Below are 17,735 nucleotides of genomic sequence, written 5' to 3'. Positions count from 1 at the left end.
GATGGTCTCCCTAAAGCAGGAACCCCAGAGAAAATTCCCAGGAGAGAATATCCAAACAGGGTGTCAGTACATAAGGATTACTCAGAGAGGAAGATTCCATACAGAGAAATTTCACCAAGGACATGCTTCTATTTATTAATGTATGCATCCCCTCCAAAAGCCTTTATCCAACCTTCCTATGTGATAAGTACTTTTAAGAAGTGGAAATGTAAGATGAATTAGATCTCTTCCTTGCTCCCAAGAGGTCCGTCTTGTGGGGAAAATAGACACAGAAAAGCGTGAGGACAATGCTGAGTGACAAAGGCTGTGATTCAGATGTGCACAAACCATGGAGCATATGCTTTTCATTTTGCCAGGAGGCATGGGGACAGGCATCAAAGCAGAGATGATATTTGAGCAGAGTCTTGAAGGCTGAGTTCATTTTTCAGGAGGAAAATAGGGAAGATGTGTATCTCAGGCAGAAGGCACAGGGCAATCACAGGAGCAGAGGCTCGAAGAATACTGCCCTTAGGGGGTGGTACTCTGATAGGGCAGGAGAAGTGGGCTGGGGTGAAGGATCTCGCTAGGAAGCTGAGCAGAACCAGATTAATCATTTGGCAAACAATGATGGAGTACCAGCTTGGCACTGAAGCAAGCCCTGGAGATGAAGACAACCATAAACAACACGGAAATGGTTTCTGCTTCCCTGGAGTTTACAGTTCACAGTTTAATAGGAGTGGTGGGGAAAACACAAATAAACAAATGAAAAAAAGCATCTGCACATTGTAACGGACAATTAGCTGAGCCAGAAAAAGACTGAGAGCTTTAACTTCAGGTGAAATGAATAGGGAAAGGCTCTCCAAGGAGGTGAATTTCATCCAAGAAGAAAGAAAAGAAAGGGAGTAAGGAAAGGACCCCAAGCAGAAAGAGAAGATTAGGCAAAACCCTCAAGGCAGGAGGGAACATAGAAAATTCAAGAAACCCAAAATGGATGGAATTAATGAGTGAAGGGACATGACATAATTTGGGCAAAAGAGACTGGAAGGGTAGACAGGCCACACTGCCTGGCTCCTGCAGGCCATGGTGGGTGTTTGTCTTGATGTTAAGCAGGGGAGACTTTTGAAGGCTCCTGAGCCTGAGGATAACATGACCTAGTTTGGTTGGTATATTTTCTTTTCTCTTTTATTTTTTTCCAAATAGATGACTAGTTCCTTAATGAAAAATGGATTGGAAGGAGATTGGAGACAGATCCTCACTGAAGACTTCATAATTGTCCTGTTGAGAAAAAAAAAAAGCCAGGCCAGAACTAATCTGATGGCAGCAAGAATGGAGGGAGCAGCCTCAGGGGAAAACTCCACTCTAGGAGCCCCCGGAAGGCAGCTTCCTCTACTTAAGGTGAAAATAGAGCAAGTTCTCTTTCAGGATGTATTGATTGAAAAGACTAACTTTCTGCCTTGCAGTATGCCTTCTTCCATCTGCCTGAATTCTGGGTTGGGGAGTCATTTGGCTTAAGGTGTGAGCAAGCTCTATCATGGCAATATTCCTGGCCAGCACATGCACGGATGCTGGCAGGCACTTAAAAAGGCAAGGTAATTCACAGATTTTCCACCTTGCCACTGTTGGGCTGCCCCATGGCAACCTGCCCAGCCAAGTCTCCCATTGGGCTAAACTCCTGGGGAACTGTGATCTAAAGAATACTGGGGGGTTGGGGGGAGGTTGATTCCACAAAGACAAGGGCCAGTTGCACACAGGAGGCATGGAGGTGCTTTCTTTTCTTAAACCCTCTAGAATGCCTATCCTATCAAGACACATCATGGCATTTAACAGCATTTTAGGAAGAGAGATTTTACTGGGGCTTTTCAGACCTTTCAACACATCTTGCCTTTGATCTAAAGGATCTCCAAGGAGAAAAGGAAACCCCATCCCCTACACTGTTGGTGGAAATGTAAATTGGTGCAGCCTCTGTGGAAAACAGTATGGAAAACTGTTTTCTCAAAAAACTAAACACAGAACTACCATATGACCTGGCAGTTTCACTCCTGGGTATTTATCTGAAAGAAATAAAAACACTCATTTGGAAAGATACATGCTCCCCAGTGTTCATAGCAGTGTTATTTGCAATAGCCAAAATACAGAAGCATCCTAAGTGTCAACAGGTGAATAGATTTAAAAAGATACGATGTGTCTGTGTATAATGGAATATTCGTTGTTGTTCAGCCACTAAGTCGTATCTCACTGTTTTGCAACCTCGTGGACTGTAGCCCACCAGGCTTCTCTGTCCATGGAATTATCCAGGCAAGAATAATGGAGTGGATTGCCATTTCCTTCTCCAGGAGATCTTCCCAACCCAGGGATCAAACCCAGGTCTTCTACATTGCAGACAGATTTTTTAACCATCTGAGCCACCAGGGAAGCATGCATATTAGCTATACTTCAATTAAAAATCAATCAGTCAATAAAAGATCTTCAAGGATAATTTAATCCAACCCCCTTTTTGACTGATAGGTAAACTAAGATGCAGGAAGGAATGACGTATCTGACGTCATGAACCTTTGGTCTTAGCAAAGCTATAGCTGCAAGATTGGCTTAATTCTGGACTCTTTGTCTACAACTCCACACACACTTCTGTGAATAACTTAATGAGTATTTACTACGTGCTGGACTCTGATTCTCATATCACTAGAGAAGTGAATTTTTAAATACATGCGATATTATAGAACAGAATATTAGACTTGTTGAGTATCTTGAATGCAGTGACGGTCTCTATGATGAACCCCTGAGAGTAAGGGAACTGAGTTTTATTTGTCCCTACACATCCAGTCAAGGAACCAGGAAGATACAACTTTGATCAGGGAATGCAGGAACACATCCCTTGCTTGTTGAGGATTATTTACAGCCATAAAATGGGGCCAAGTAGTGACTGGTACAAGCAGTTCCAAGTAGCTCTGTTTGTGGGCAGGTCTCTGAATAAAGACGCTGCAGTACTGGGTGGGTGGCAATGAGTTTTTTTCCCCTTACTGGTCAATTGCCTTTTCAGGTGGTCTTTATGAAGCCATCAATCTTTTAACCCTGACAGTCACTGTGACCCACTGCAGCTCAGGAAAGGAATCTTTCTTAATTACCAGACCTTTCTTGCTCCCCTGAGATCCTTGAGTACTACACCAGGTGGGGCTGATAGATGAGTCGTCAGGTTCTAGGAGCAAAAGAGAAGTGTCTTATTTGCTCAGACCTGAGGGCTCTCAGCTCGGAGAAGGCAATGGCAATCCACTCCAGTCTCTTGCCTGGAAAATCCCATGGACAGAGGAGCCTGGTGGGCTGCAGTCCATGGGGTCACTAAGAGTCAGACATGACTGAGCGACTTCACTTTCACTTTTCACTTTCATGCATTGGAGAAGGAAATGGCAACCCACTCCAGTGTTCTTGCCTGGAGAATCCCAGGGACGGGGGACCCTGGTGGGCTGCCATCTATGGGGTCGCACCGAGTTGGACACGACTGAAACAACTTAGCAGCAGCAGCAGCAGAGGGCTCAGCTTGCTATCCCAGCATAGTTAGAGGTGAAGTCCTGGCAAACCACCCATGATTCATGTCTCTAGGAAAAGACTTCTTTGCTCCAGCCTTTGGAGTATTACTGAGGGGTTAATAACACAGACTTCAGGGTCAGATCCTTGAGCACAGATTCCCATCTCTGTCTCTTACTGTGAAGCAAATTGCTTGACTCCCAAGTTTTTATTTCCTTATGTGCAACAGACTCCCTTCACCTGCAACACTTTGAGAAGTTGGAAGCCTCAGTCCTCTGACTACTTCACTTTCCATGATCTTACTCCTGGCTTTAAATACTTTGTTTGCACCAGTGACTCTTAAATGTTTGTCCCAGACCTCTCACCAAAATCCCAGACCCAGATACTTAACTACACACCTAACATCTCGACTGGACCATGTCATGGACATCTCAAACTTTATATGCCCCAAACCAACATCTTGATCCCTGCTCCATCCTGTCTTCCCTATTTTTAGTAAATAGCAACTCCATTCTAGGACAGACGTGGGTATATAGACCTTCGAATCATATTGGAATTCACTCCCCTCTTCTGGTCCATCATCAAAGGCTGCCTGCTCTGCCTCCTTCAATCTCACCTTCTCACTACCCACCCCATTACCACTGAGATCCAAGTTCCCAATATTCCTGCTTGGACAATTGCATCAGTCACCTCCCTGGAAAGTTTCCAACCTTCCATTCTTGCCCCTTTTAGACTTTTGTTCCTCAGTAGCCATAGTGATACTTTATAAAATCATCTTTTGATTTAAATCCTTCAGTGGGACCTCCCACCTCATTCAGTAGAAGCTAAAGTCTTAACAATGTCCTACAGGGCTCTACAAAATATTTCCTCCTCTCTCACAGCCCACACTTCTTCTCTCATTTCCTCCCACCACACTCCCTGTCATCCAAGTCACCCCAACCCATTCCATGCCACCCCCCTCACTGTCCTGCAGTGAGCATATCCCACCTCAGGGCTCCCTACAGATGCTATTCCCTCTGCCTGAGAGGTGCTTCCCCTGCTTATCCATGTGACTCACTCACTCCCTTTTCTTTAGGTTTCTGCTCAAATTTCACACTATCCAAGACACCACCCCTTACTCTACTACATGACAGCAACCTCCTCCTTTCCTGCACCATCATCCTCCATATTCTGCTTTATTCTCCCTCATTATCTTCAGTTCAATTCAGTTCAGTTGCTCAGTCATGTCTGACTCTTTGCGACCCCATGAATTGCAGCACGCGAGGCCTCCCTGTCCATCACCATCTCCCAGAGTTCACCCAAACTCATATCCATCGAGTCAGTGATGCCATCCAACCATCTCATCCTCTGTCGTCCCCTTCTCCTCCTGCCCCCAATCCCTCCCAGCATCAGAGTCTTTTCCAATGAGTCAACTCTTCGCATGAGGTGGCCAAAGTATTGGAGTTTCAGCTTTAGCATCAGTCCTTCCAAAGAACACCCAGGACTGATCTCCTTTAGAATGGACTCGTTGGATCTCCTTGCAGTCCAAGGGACTCTCAAGAATCTTCTCCAACACCACATTATCTTACTGCCACCTAAATATTCATGCAATTGCTTGTCGCATGAGAGCAAACACTTGACTCTGTTCACCACTGTGTCTGAAACATCTAGAATAGTGCTCGGCCCACAGAAGGTACCTTATAATTATTGTTGAATCCTTAAATAAATACAATGGAGGTAATAGTTTGCCTTCTAGGATGATGGAGGGATTGGATAGTATGGTGTGTGTCACTCATCCTGCATATTGTCTGCAGGTGATCCTTTTCCCAGTGGCACTTCCAATGTGACTGCAGGTCATGGTAAGTGATAGGATAAGAACATCCTTCCAGCTCCTTTATACAAAAAGAGAGACTTTTCACTTCTTCCAGTCCTTCTACTAAATGTTTGCCTTCTTTATATCATTTAAGCAAATCTATAAAGTAGGTATTTTTATTATTCCTAACTTTGTAGCCACAGGACTTGAGGTTTGGAGAGGTTAGAAAATTTAGATTATACATGTACAAAAGAGCATAGCATATATCAGGTGTGTAACACAAGTGCGATGACTCCTCCATCTAAAGTTCTGCCTCTGACTGGGAATTTAAGACCTGTTGGCCTAGTGGGCGTCATTAAAACCCAACTATCCCTATAGAACCGATTTTAAAAGACAAGAAAGAACTATAAGAACAGAGTGGGGTCCTCTTCCATAAATTGAGCCTATGAAGAAATCTGCCTTTACAGCTTTAATTCTTTCATCATAGAGATAATTAGATCAGCCAGGCATGAACTTTTTCAACACTTCTTTGAAGAAAATTATCAGAGATGCACCAAAGTGATTATATACATGAACACACACATAAGATTTATCCCATGTTTCTACCTCCAAATTTTGCCAAATGGTCCTCTATCAGTTAAAGGAATATGGCAACAAATAATATCAGTCATATACACACAAAAGAGACAGAAATAACTGCAGCCAACTGCAGATACAGATGTGGGAATGTGTGTAGTATTGTTATTGTTTAGTTGCTAAGTTGTGTCCAACTCTTTTGTGTCTCCATGGACTGTAGCCCACCAGGCTTCTCTGTCCCTGGCATTTCCTAGGCAAGAATACCAGAGTTGGTTGCCAAATCCTTCCCCAGGGATCTTCCCAACCCAGGGATCAAAACCCATGTCTCCTACATTGGTAGGCTAATTCTCTATCACTGAGCCACCAGGGAAGCCCTGTGTGTAGTATACACAACCTATAATGTTGTGTATATAAAGAGATTCTATAACCATATATAATAAAACATCAAAGGACTTATCTTTAAATACTGGGAATCTATATTCTTTGCACCTTAACTCTGTGATTTTTATCTCTTTCCTCCTTATCTTTATTTTTTCTGCAATGAACATATTCCATTTGAATAATAAGAGTTAAAAAGAAAATGTTAGCCAGAAGATAGACAGTAAGCCTCACCTCGTCCCTAACAGCATGGACACTGGTTCCAAGCAGTCTACCAGTGAATCTGTTCTCCCCTATGCTGTTGCTGCTGCTAAGTCACTTCAGTTGTGTCCGACTCTGTGCGACCCCATAGACGGCAGCCCACCAGGCTCCCCCATCCCTGGGATTCTCCAGGCAAGAACACTGGAGTGGGTTGCCATTTCCTTCTCCAATGCATGAAAGTGAAAAGTGAAAGTGAAGTCGCTCAGTCGTTCCCGACTCTTAGCGACCCCAGGGACTGCAGCCCACCAGGCTCCTCTGTCCATGGGATTTTCCAGGCGAGAGTACTGGAGTGGGGTGCCATTGCCTTCTCCGATGCTGGTGGATATCAAAGCATGGCTTTTCTCCCAGTTTGTTAGGCTCAAAACCTCCTAGTTCCTCAACTTTACCCCACTCCTCACCCTATTGTATACTTCATTCTAACACACAAATTTTTGCTTTGAAAGAATGGCCTCCAAAAAAAATAACAATAATAACTAAAGAGAAACTGCAAGTATCAGTCCCATGGGAGGGGAAAGGCGATGCAAATTAAAATTAAAGTGACTAACCTTATTTCCTCTAATAACTTTACTAGTAATAACAATAATGCCCAATGCTAGCAAGGGTGCAGTGAAATTGATAGTCTTCTGCATTGTTGAGGATGTTGTATGTTCAACCCTGTGGGAAAAACAAATTGGCAATGTGAATTAAAAGCCATGAAATTAGTCACTCTATTTTAGCCAGTAATTCAAATTCAGGAAATGTATCTTTAAAACATAATAAGAGGTGCTGTCAAAATTTATGTCCCAAGATGGTCATATTAGTGGAAAAAATAGCTCTGGTATATCCACTCAATAAAATATGAAACCACTATTTAAAATGACTATCATGAAGACAGGGGCAATATGCTCATGAAATCTATAAAGGCACACCACTATTACAGTTCCGTGTAAGTCGTGGAGAAAACAGGCTAAAACATTCTCAAAAGAAACATACCAAATACTCACACTGGGTGCAGAAGAGAGGTAGAAAATTAAAACCTGAATTTTCCAGAAAGTGAGCATGCTTCGTGAAGAATTTTTTAATCCATTCTAAATGAGTTGGGGTGGAGATATGCCTTCTTTGCACCTTAATTTCTCTGTGCCTCAGTTTCCGTACCTCTGAGTAGCATTAAAAGAGTTTCACCTTCAGGTACGCTCTAAGTATTGGACAGGATAATACATTTGACACATTAAATAAGCTAAGTCTTTAACATGCTTAGAACAATACCTATACATAGCAAGTATGCAATGCATGTTATTTTTGTTGTTCTCTGATCATTTATCTCTGCCTTGCCTCCCCATTCCTCTCCTGTCACATTGCTTACGTGTGTGCTAAGTCACTTCAGTCGTGTCCAACTCTTTGCAACCCTATGGACTGTAGCACGCCAGGTTCCTCTGTCCATGGGATTCTCCAGGCAAGAATAACAGAGTGGGTTATCCTGTCCTGACCCAGGGATCAAACCTGAGTCTTTTATGTCTCCTGCATTGGCGGGCGGGTTGTTTACCACTAGAACCACCTGGGAGGCCCCTCCTAGCTCATTATTCTCAGGAATTTCTCTTCTCACTGAAATCCTTTAAGCAACTCCCTGCCGGATCTGCCTCCACATTCCTGTGTTCCTATCCTAAGCACAATTTTCTAAAAGCAACAAACAGACAAAAGCAAGCAAAAAAATGATTTGTCCACATCACTCCTCACAAACCTCCAACACCTGCCAAATCAGGGGCACACTATTCAGACTTTTCAGTCTGACATTTTATGCTTCATGATCAGCCCTAAGACTCCTTCTAGACCTTGCATCACCAACCACAAAACAACCCTTTCCTCTGTTGAAAGACAGTACTAACTGATCCTGTACACCTAAAAGAAACTGGCCCTAGGCCACGTGGTGTTGACATGCCTGATTACACTTAATACTTAAATCACCTTGCTGTAGTCAGTATTATGATCATTTCACAGAAAAGGAAACCAGCTGAGATAAGGGACTTGCCCAGAGTCACACAACTAGTAAGTCAGAGAATGGAGATTTGAACTCCACCCCCACCAGCCACACACACCTTGGGTCCTTTTTCCTTCTGTTTCCTCCCCATGTGCCTGCCTCATGAAAACACCTTCCAGGACAGGCTTTCAAAATTATCATTCTGCAAACATACCAAGTTTCATGCAGAACCCACTTAGGTTATTGGGTCTACAATGGCCTATACATCCACAAACACCCCTGCCCACACACGAGCATGTGTGCACACCACACACACACATAAGCACATGCCCCATCTGATCCTTAATCTCTCTCTTGAACACTATCCCTTCTTTTAAGACTATTTAAATACTTTCTCTCACAATGAAGAAAGGTCTTCTTCATTGAATTTCATCTACTGTTTTCTCCAGTTTTATTTACTTGGCTACATGGGGTCTTAGTTGCATCACGCAGGATCTTTCATGGTGCACAGACTCTCCAGTTGCAGCTTGTAGGCCCACTTCTCCACAACATGTGGGATCATAGTTCCCCAATCAGGGATCAAACCCTCATCCCTTGCATTGCAAGATGGAGTCTTAACCTCTGGACCACCAGGGAAGTCTTATATTCCATCTATTTTAATAAACAATTTATCTGTAGTCATCTGATTACTGAGATACAGGCTACAGAGCCAGCCAAGAGGTGGAAGGCATGGTTCCATCAAAGGGAGCTTACTGCCTAGCAGCTGAATCTCTGAGGTGCCAACAACAAAAAGGGTTAAAGTCCTAACAGATGAGGGAGGGCCAGACTAGGTATGGAGGGGGTTATTGTTATTTAGTTGCTAAGTTGTTTCTGATTCTTTGGCAACCCCAAGGACTGTAGCCCACCAGGCTCCTCTGTCCATGGGATTTTCCAGGCAAGAATACTGGTCTGGATTTCTGTTTCCTTCTCCAGGCATCTTCCCAACTCAGGGAATGAACCCTCATCTCCAGTATCTCCTGCATTGGCAGGTGGATCCTTTACCACTGAGCCACCTGCAGAACTGCTTAGCATGAGAAAGTATTTTATATCAGGAAAAGAGGGACCAGGTCCTGACTGAATCTGTTATCATAGATAAGTTATTTCTCCCTGGGTCTCAATTTCTTTCTATGTAAAATGATATTAATGAGTTGAATGTCCCCTGCTAACTCACTTCAGTCATGTCTGACTCTGTGCGATCCCATAGACGACAGCCCTCCAGGCTCCCCCGTCCCTGGGATTCTCCAGGCAAGAACATTGGAGTGGGTTGCCATTTCCTTCTCCAATGCATGAAAGTGAAAAGTGAAAGTGAAGTCGCTCAGTCGTGTCCGACTCTTCGCGACCCCATGGACTGCAGCCCACCAGGCTCCTCCATCTGTGGGATTTTCCAGGCAAGAGTACTGGAGTAGAGTGCCATTGACTTCTCCGAATGTCCCCTAAGTATGTCAATTTTCACCCCAAACTCAGCATAGTATCTGGCACATAGTAGATATTTGATAAACATTTGTCAAATGAATAAATAAACTCTGCCACTCTGAGGTGCACTTTATGATAAAGTCCAGATATGTGGCGGAGAAGGCAATGGCACCCCACTCCAGTACTCTTGCCTGGAGAATCCCACGGACAGAGGAGCTTGGTGGGCTGCCTTCTATGGGGTCGCACAGAGTCAGACACGACTGAAGCGACTTAGCAGCAGCAGCAGCCAGATATGTGGAAGGGAGAAGAGAGTTCTCAGACCAGCTTTAGGCACTCAAGAAGAAATGATTCCTAAAAGCAGCAAGGGATCACCCTTCCCCTCTTTCTTGCAAGATCCAGGCCAGGTTTTCTCTGCAGCTCTGGCCCTTCTTTAGGCAGAGAGCGTTTAATTATTTTTCTGTGAGTCTGTACCCCAGCTGGATAGAGTTAATAAACCAGCCAGGTCTTTATCTTAACAAGGAGTCTTAGGATCAAATTCTCCCCTCATTAAAGGCCTAGAAATCTCCTTGACAGCAGTGGGAGTTCTGCAGTCATCCTGAACATGGAATTCAGTTTCTTAGTGAATTCGTCCATGGGCAAGAGCCTTTAGAGGTGAAACAATCTGGGAGAGAAGGAAGGATGAAGGGAAGAGAGAAGGAAGTTTGGAGAGAAAGAGGGAGGAGAAAGAAGGGGGGAAAACAGCCTCTGTTAGAATCCAGGACACAGAGACAGGTAGGAAAGTGCTTCCTGAGAAGGGTGTGCTGTGGAGGGGGAGATGGAGTGGGGGCAGAGCAGGATTCTCATACACACCACCTCCCTGGACCCTCTGGGCCACGCTGGGGAACAGCTATTATCATCTGAAAGCAGACTGACCAACCTGAGCTCCCCAAATGGTAAATGTTGAAGCTTAAATGGTAAGTTCCCCATTCTCCTTACTCCCCAGCCTGTGCTCTTTCCATCAACTACACAGGTTTCCCCAAATAAACTTCAAAGCATGGCCATCACCAGGGAAAATGTTATACTTCTATTTCCAAGTATCACAACAACCCTCTAAGACAGATGTGGAGCCAAAAAGTTCTTTCTTTTTAAGATAATGCTGCATATAGTTATATATTTATAAATACATGCGTGTGTGTGTGTATATAGAGATTTAAATGTATACATAAAAGCATATTTATCTACTTTTTCTGCACTATTTTCCAGGATATTCATATGTATGTGTGCCTGTGGGGTCCAACATGGAACTATGAGAACTGAGTTTGAATCCTGCCTGGTTCATGCACATGTGACATTGAACAAATTTCTTAATGTCCTGGAGATTTTATTTCCTCAGCCATCAGTAGAAATAATAATAAAGAATATCTCACAGGGGGCTTCCCTGGTGGCTCAGCAGTAAAGAATCTGCCTGCAATGCAGAAGATGCAGGAGACACAGTTTCCATCCCTGGGTGGGGAAGATCCCCTGGAGAGGGGCATGGCAACCCACTCCAGTATTCTTGCCTGGAGAATCCCATGGACAGAGGAGTCTGGCAGGCCACAGTTCATGGGGTCACAAAGAGTCGGACATGACTGAGCGACTGAGCAGGCACATACATCTCACAGAATGGTTTTAAAGATTAAACAAGAGAATACATTAGCCAGTTAAAAAGATAAACGTTGTGTGATTCCACTTACATGAGGTACCTGGAGTATTCAAACTCACAGAGACAGAAAATAGAATGGTGGTTTCCAGAAGTTAACAGGAGGGGAAAATGGGGAAATGTTTAATGAGTTATCAAGTTTCAGTTTTGCAAGGTGAGAAAATTCTAGAGACGGGTTATACAGCAAAGTGAATATATTTAACACAATTGAACTGTGCACTTAGAAATGGTTTAGATGATAAATTCTATATTAAGTATTTTTACCACAATTAATAAATAAGGGCAAATAGGAGAATACACATAAAAGACCTGCATAGTATCACACACACACACCATGCCTAGCTTTGTCACACACACACACAAGCACACACACCCAGGGGAACGTGCAGTGTTCTTTTGTGGTGGCAATTTCAAGGCAGCACACTGGGTCCCTATTTAAGAAAGCTGGTTTACAAATAAAGGAGCAATCTCAGTATTAACCTGCCTCATTTGAGAAGCACAACTGGTCACATGCTAATAGGCAGGGAGAAGATGGCACAGGGGCAAAGAAGTGGGAGAAACAGATAATTTCTCCATACTTGAGGCTAACACTTTATTTTTTATCCCAATATTTGCCAGTGTGTCTGTGGGCATTGTGCAGCGCTGCCATTCATTCAGCAGCTCCTGAAGGCCAAGTATTTTAAATGCTTAATCCCACTGAACATTCCAATTCACTCATCACCATATAAGATAGCAATTAGCTCCATTAGGCAGATGGGACAACAGAGGCTAAAAGAGTCAAGTAACTGACCCAAGGTCATATGACTAATTAATGCAGCTGTATTTTGAACTCGAATGTCTTCTTGTATTCCAAAGTCTATTTCTTCTCTGTTATAACAAACCTCCTCTCCTTTTCTTATAATGCTAATCCAGCACATTCCTAGATACCCTATAAATGCTGGAAAGTAAGTGCGGCTGTTGGGTGAATATATTCCCTTAGAGCTAGAGGAAGATGTGTGTGTGTGTGTATGTGTGTGTGTGTGTGTGTATGTATTTATATGTGTGTGTGTGTGTGTGTTGCTCAGTTGTGTCTGACTCTTTGTGACCCCATTGTAGCCAGCCAACCTCCTCTTGCCCATGGGATTTCCCAAGCAAGGATACTGGAGTGGGTTGCCATTTCCTTCTCCAGGGGATCATCCTGACCCAGGGATAGAAACTTCATCTCTTGCATCTCCTGCATTGGCAGATGGGTTCTTTACCACTCTGCCACCTGGGAAGGCCCTAGAGGAAGATACTACACCCTGAAGCATGAATGCAATGGGTCATGGGGTAGACCAGTTGCCCAAGGGTAATTCTTTGTGTTAGTTCTAGCTTTTAGGGTCCCTAGGGGCTCCATAAGATTGCCCACTGGAGGGAAATATCAAGGTTGTTGGGTTCCCAGGCATGAGTTAGACCATGAGGGGCTAGAATTCAGGGTTGAAGGGGAGCCCCAGTGGTGGTAGAATAAATAAAGCTGATTATCAGGGTGAAGAGGGAAAGTGAGTCCAGAAATTAAAACAGAAGCAAAGGACTTGAAAGGAGCATGGACCAAATGTAGTACAAAAAAAGAGCACAGAATGGGCCCCACCACCACGTCTCAGAAGCTTTCCTTGAGGACAAAGGAAACAGTGGGTTTCCCCCTCAAGCAGCACCTGGAACATGAGTGGGCTTAAAAAGCCTGCAGGGGAAACCCTTAGCATGTTTCTGAAATGTGCCTTTAATTATTGAGTGTGCCCCGTGCACTAGCCTATGAACCAGAGCTCAAAGATGAGTGCCTGACTCCACTGATACTTTTCATCTGTACCAGTTCAGTCCCTAGTCAGCCTAACAAGGGAAACAAGATTTAGGTCTTCCCCTCCACCATCCCTGGAACATATTGTCAGAAAACAAACACTATGGGTTTTTGAGAAATTGAACTGTATCAAGTGAGCTTCCCACTGGCCAGAGGCCACATCGTGTCACCAAATGCTGGAGGAATGATGGCAAACCATCTGAAGACAGCAGGGAGAGGAGGGCTCTCGGAAAAGGGTCTTCGGTCTGGGCCTGAGTGCTCCCAGCCCTTCCTCTGGCTCTCTCAAGTCTAAGATAGTGGTGCTGCAGCTGGCTGTGATGACATTCGGTCTGTGCCCATCACTCAGACCCCACAGGCTGATTATAAGATGGCCACAAGCAGAGTGCTTTTGCCAAACCAGAAGCTTTGGTCTTGCTATTTGCTCTCTTGCCTATCGGGTGACAGGAAAACCAAGAAAAGACTGCAGCCCACAGCTGTCTTGTGCCTCCCTGGTGGCTCAGCAGTAAAGAATCTGCCTGCAATGCAGGAGATGTGGGTTCAATCCCTGGGTCAGGAAGATTCCCTGGAGAAAGAAATCACAACCCACTCCAATATCCTTGCCTGGGAAATCCCATGGACAGAGGAACCTGATGGGCTGCAGTCCATGGAGTCATAAGAGTCAGACATGACTTAGGGACGAAACGACTACCACCAGCACAGCTGTCTTGTATTTGGATGTCCCCCTAGTCCTTGGAGAAACAGGACCAAGAGAAAATGATGTAGGCTTGGAAGAGTGCATCCCAGAATGAGAAGTTCTTTCACCTGCCTAGAATCTAGTAGGAGAGAAGTTATCTGCACATAGCACAGGAGAAAATCAAAGTCCTACAACACTGGCCTCTCCCACTTCTTTAGATAGTCTCCACACCTCACAAGTAGGTGCATGCTTGGTTAAAGCTATACTAATCTTCCTTCTGTTCCTTGAACTCTCCAAAATCACTCCTACCTCACTCCCACCTCAAGGCCTTGGCACCTCCTGGACAACCACTGTTCTCTCCTTCTGGAATGTGCTTCCCTATCGATTTACATGCCAGCTCCTCCTCCTCACTCAAGTTTCAGCTCAAATGCCACCTTTTCCAGGACCCCTCTTGTCCATCCCCACTTAGAGCACCAGAATTCAAAGCTAGATCATCCCTCTTCTGAGGGGCAATGCAGAAACTACCTTTCAGTCCTTTGATGTCAAAATGCAAATGAACTTCCTAATCACTTGTTACAAATCTAAAAAACACCCATCTATGATAACCCTTAACATGGGGCATTACTTTGATGGGGGAAAGTGAGTCCTGCTTCTGATCAGAGCAGGGGCAAGAGTCCTGTTCCCTGGATATTCCTACCCAGCAATGAAGGTCACTAACACAGAAGCATCTAGGCTGGGAGAGGCTGGTGAAGGAGACGTGAGAAATTTTCAGGCTAATCCTTGCTAGAACTCTTTATCTAAAACCTAGAACCCGGTGATGAGTTTGATGGAGGATTTCTAGGCTGTGCCCTGAAGAACACATTATTAATCTTCTAATGGTCGTGGTGCTGCTGGTGGTGACCCAGAATTCCCTCCCACACACACAAGCCGGGTGAGTGTTTCTCCTACACACTTACACTCAGACACAAGACAACCATGCTCCATGGTGAAATCCCACCGCCTGTTCACCCACCCACTCCCCATCACTGGGTCTTCAGTGTCCTGCCTTTTATACGTATGCAAGAGAGGGAAGGCTCATCACATCCCTGAGAAAAGTTGAAAGCTGAGAAGCACAAACACTGGCCTGAGACACAGAAGACATGGATTTGGATTCTAAATCCACCCCTTCCTAGCTTAGTGACTTTAGGGAAACCATGTGATTGATCCCTCTGAGCTTCTGTTTCTCACCTTAAAATAGAGACTTGATAAATCATATAGACAAAGACAAATATAGGATATTGCCTATATGTGGAATCTTAAAATGATACAAATGAACTTATTTACAAAACAGAAATAGACTCACAGACACAGAAAACAAACTATATAGTTACCAAAGAGAAAAGGAGGTAGGGAGACAAATTGAGAGTTTGGAATCAATATAGACACATTACTATGTATACTGGGTTCGGCAAAAGGTTCATTTGGGTTTTTCGTAAGATGTTATGGAAAAACCCAAATGAACTTTTTGGCTAACCAAACATAAAATAAGCAATAAGGTCCTACTGTGTAGCACAGGGAATTGTACTCAATGACTTATAATAGTCTACAGTGGAACAGAATATGAGAAAGAATGGGTATATCTATATCTATAATGAAATACTTCGCAGGACACCTGAAACTGACACCACATTGCAAATCAACTAAATTTCAAGTCAGTGTTTCATAAATAAATAAATAAAACAGATTCGAATCTAACCTTAATCTACAATTCTGTGTAGAAAAAGCAAGAGAATTCCAGAAGGACATCTACTTCTGCTTCATTGACTATGCTAAAACCTTTGACTGTGTGGATCACAACAAAATATGGAAAATTCTTAAAAAGATGGGAATACCAGACCACCTTACCTGCCTCCTGTGAAACGTGTATGAGGCCAAGAAGCAACAGTTAGAACCGGACATGGAGCAACAGTCTAGTTCCAAATTGGGAAAGGAGTACATATAGGTTGTATATTGTCACCCTGGTTATTTAACTTACATGCAGAGTACATCATGTGAAATGCTGGGTTGGGTGAAGCACAAGCTGGAATCAAGATTTCCAGGAGAAATATCAATAACCTCAGATATGCAGATAACCTCACCCTTATGGCAAAAAGCGAAGAGGAACTAAAGAGCTTCTTGATGAAGGTGAAAGAGGAGAGTGAAAAAGCTGGCTTAAAACTCAACATTCAAAAAACTAAGATCATGGCATCCGGTCCCATCACTTCATGGCAAATAGATGATGAAACAATGGAAACAGTGAGAGACTTTATCTTCTTGGGCTCCAAGATCACTGCAGATGGTGACTGCACCCATGAAATTAAAAGATTCTTGCTCCTTGGAAGAAAAGAGGTGAAAAACCTAGGCAGCATATTAAAAATTAGAGACATTACTTTGCCAACAAAGGTCCATCTAGTCAAAGCTATGGTTTTTCCAGTAGTCATGTATGGATGTGAGGGTTGGACCATAAAGAAGGTTGACCGTCGAAGAAATCATGCTTTTGAACTGTGGTGTTGGAGAAGACTCTTGGACTACAAGGAGATCAATCCAGTCAGTCCTAAAGGAAATCAGTCCTGAATATTCATTGGAAGGACTGATGCTGAAGCTGAGGCTCCAATACTTTGGCCACCTGATGCAAAGAGCTGACTCATTGGAAAAACCCTGATGCTAGGAAAGATTGAAGGCAGGAGGAGAAGTAGATGACAGAGGATGAGATAGTTGGATGGCATCACTGACTCAATGGACATGAGTTTGAGCAAGCACCAGGAGATGGTGAAGGACAGGGAAGCCTGGGGTGCTTCAGTCCATGGGACCACCAAGAGTCTGACATGACTGAACAACAATTTGACCAATAACGCTACATAAATATGAGATTCAGCAATTTGGTTCAAAAAAAAAATAAAGAGAGAGGACCAAAGAGGTGCTGAAGTTATATAGAAAAATTATTTCTTTCCTCTAACTGCCCCAGGTGAGACAGTAGCATTTATTGTAATCAGTGATAGCATCGATTTACAAAGTCTCCCACTAGGATACCTGGATACAAGAACCCTCCTTGAGGCTTTGAGAATGATTTTATTTACACATGTTTGAATCATAAACAAATATTCAGAAGCCTACTTACTCCAGGTGCACAGAGAATGCCTTTATTATTATAAGTTTATTCTTTACTTGTCTTCTGACTTGACAGATGGCCTCTGCCTCTCTGCACCTGCCCACCCCAACCTCCCAGGAGCTGCATATAGAGTTATGACCCTTGAAACGGTGATTATCACTGATTTACTTTCAGCAAGGTGCTGGGAATAGTATTATCAGTTATCATTGCTGCTGCTGCTACTGCTAAGTCACTTCAGTCGTGTCCGACTCTCCGTCCCTGGGATTCTCCAGGCAAGAACACTGGAGTGGGTTGCCATTTCCTTCTCCAATGCATGAAACTGAAAAGTGAAAGTCAAGTCGTTTAGTCGTGTCCGACTCTCCGAGACCCCATGGACTGCAGGCTACCAGTCTTCTCCATCCATGGGATTTTCCAGGCAAGAGTACTAGAGTGGGGTGCCATTGCCTTCTCCAATCAGTTATCACTAATTTTCTCTTATTCTTGCTACAATCCTAGATGATAACTGCTATGCTTATCCTCATTACACACCCAAGGAC

At 43.8% G+C, this 17,735-nt stretch overlaps 1 long non-coding RNA gene across 3 annotated transcripts in view; it reads right to left on the bottom strand.

Annotated features, from left to right (window-relative positions):
• LOC129656224 (uncharacterized) overlaps positions 1–7,989 on the bottom strand; it is a 42,222-nt gene extending 34,233 nt beyond the window's left edge. Inside the window, exons 1-4 of one of the 3 annotated variants that reach the window (XR_008716274.1) lie at positions 7,848–7,989; positions 7,489–7,679; positions 7,051–7,159; positions 887–1,254 (exon numbers count right to left, since the gene is read on the bottom strand). This is a non-coding gene — a long non-coding RNA (uncharacterized LOC129656224). Of the gene's footprint in view, positions 1–886; positions 1,255–5,053; positions 5,370–7,050; positions 7,160–7,488; positions 7,680–7,847 lie in introns of those variants that run through there. The other 2 variants (XR_008716275.1, XR_008716273.1) reach the window with 2 other exon arrangements.
• Positions 7,990–17,735: the final 9,746 nt, after the last annotated feature.

This window comes from Bubalus kerabau, chromosome 6 (assembly GCF_029407905.1).
Source record: "Bubalus kerabau isolate K-KA32 ecotype Philippines breed swamp buffalo chromosome 6, PCC_UOA_SB_1v2, whole genome shotgun sequence".
NCBI lineage: Eukaryota > Metazoa > Chordata > Mammalia > Artiodactyla > Bovidae > Bubalus > Bubalus kerabau.
This window is presented reverse-complemented; position numbering and strand designations above follow the sequence as displayed.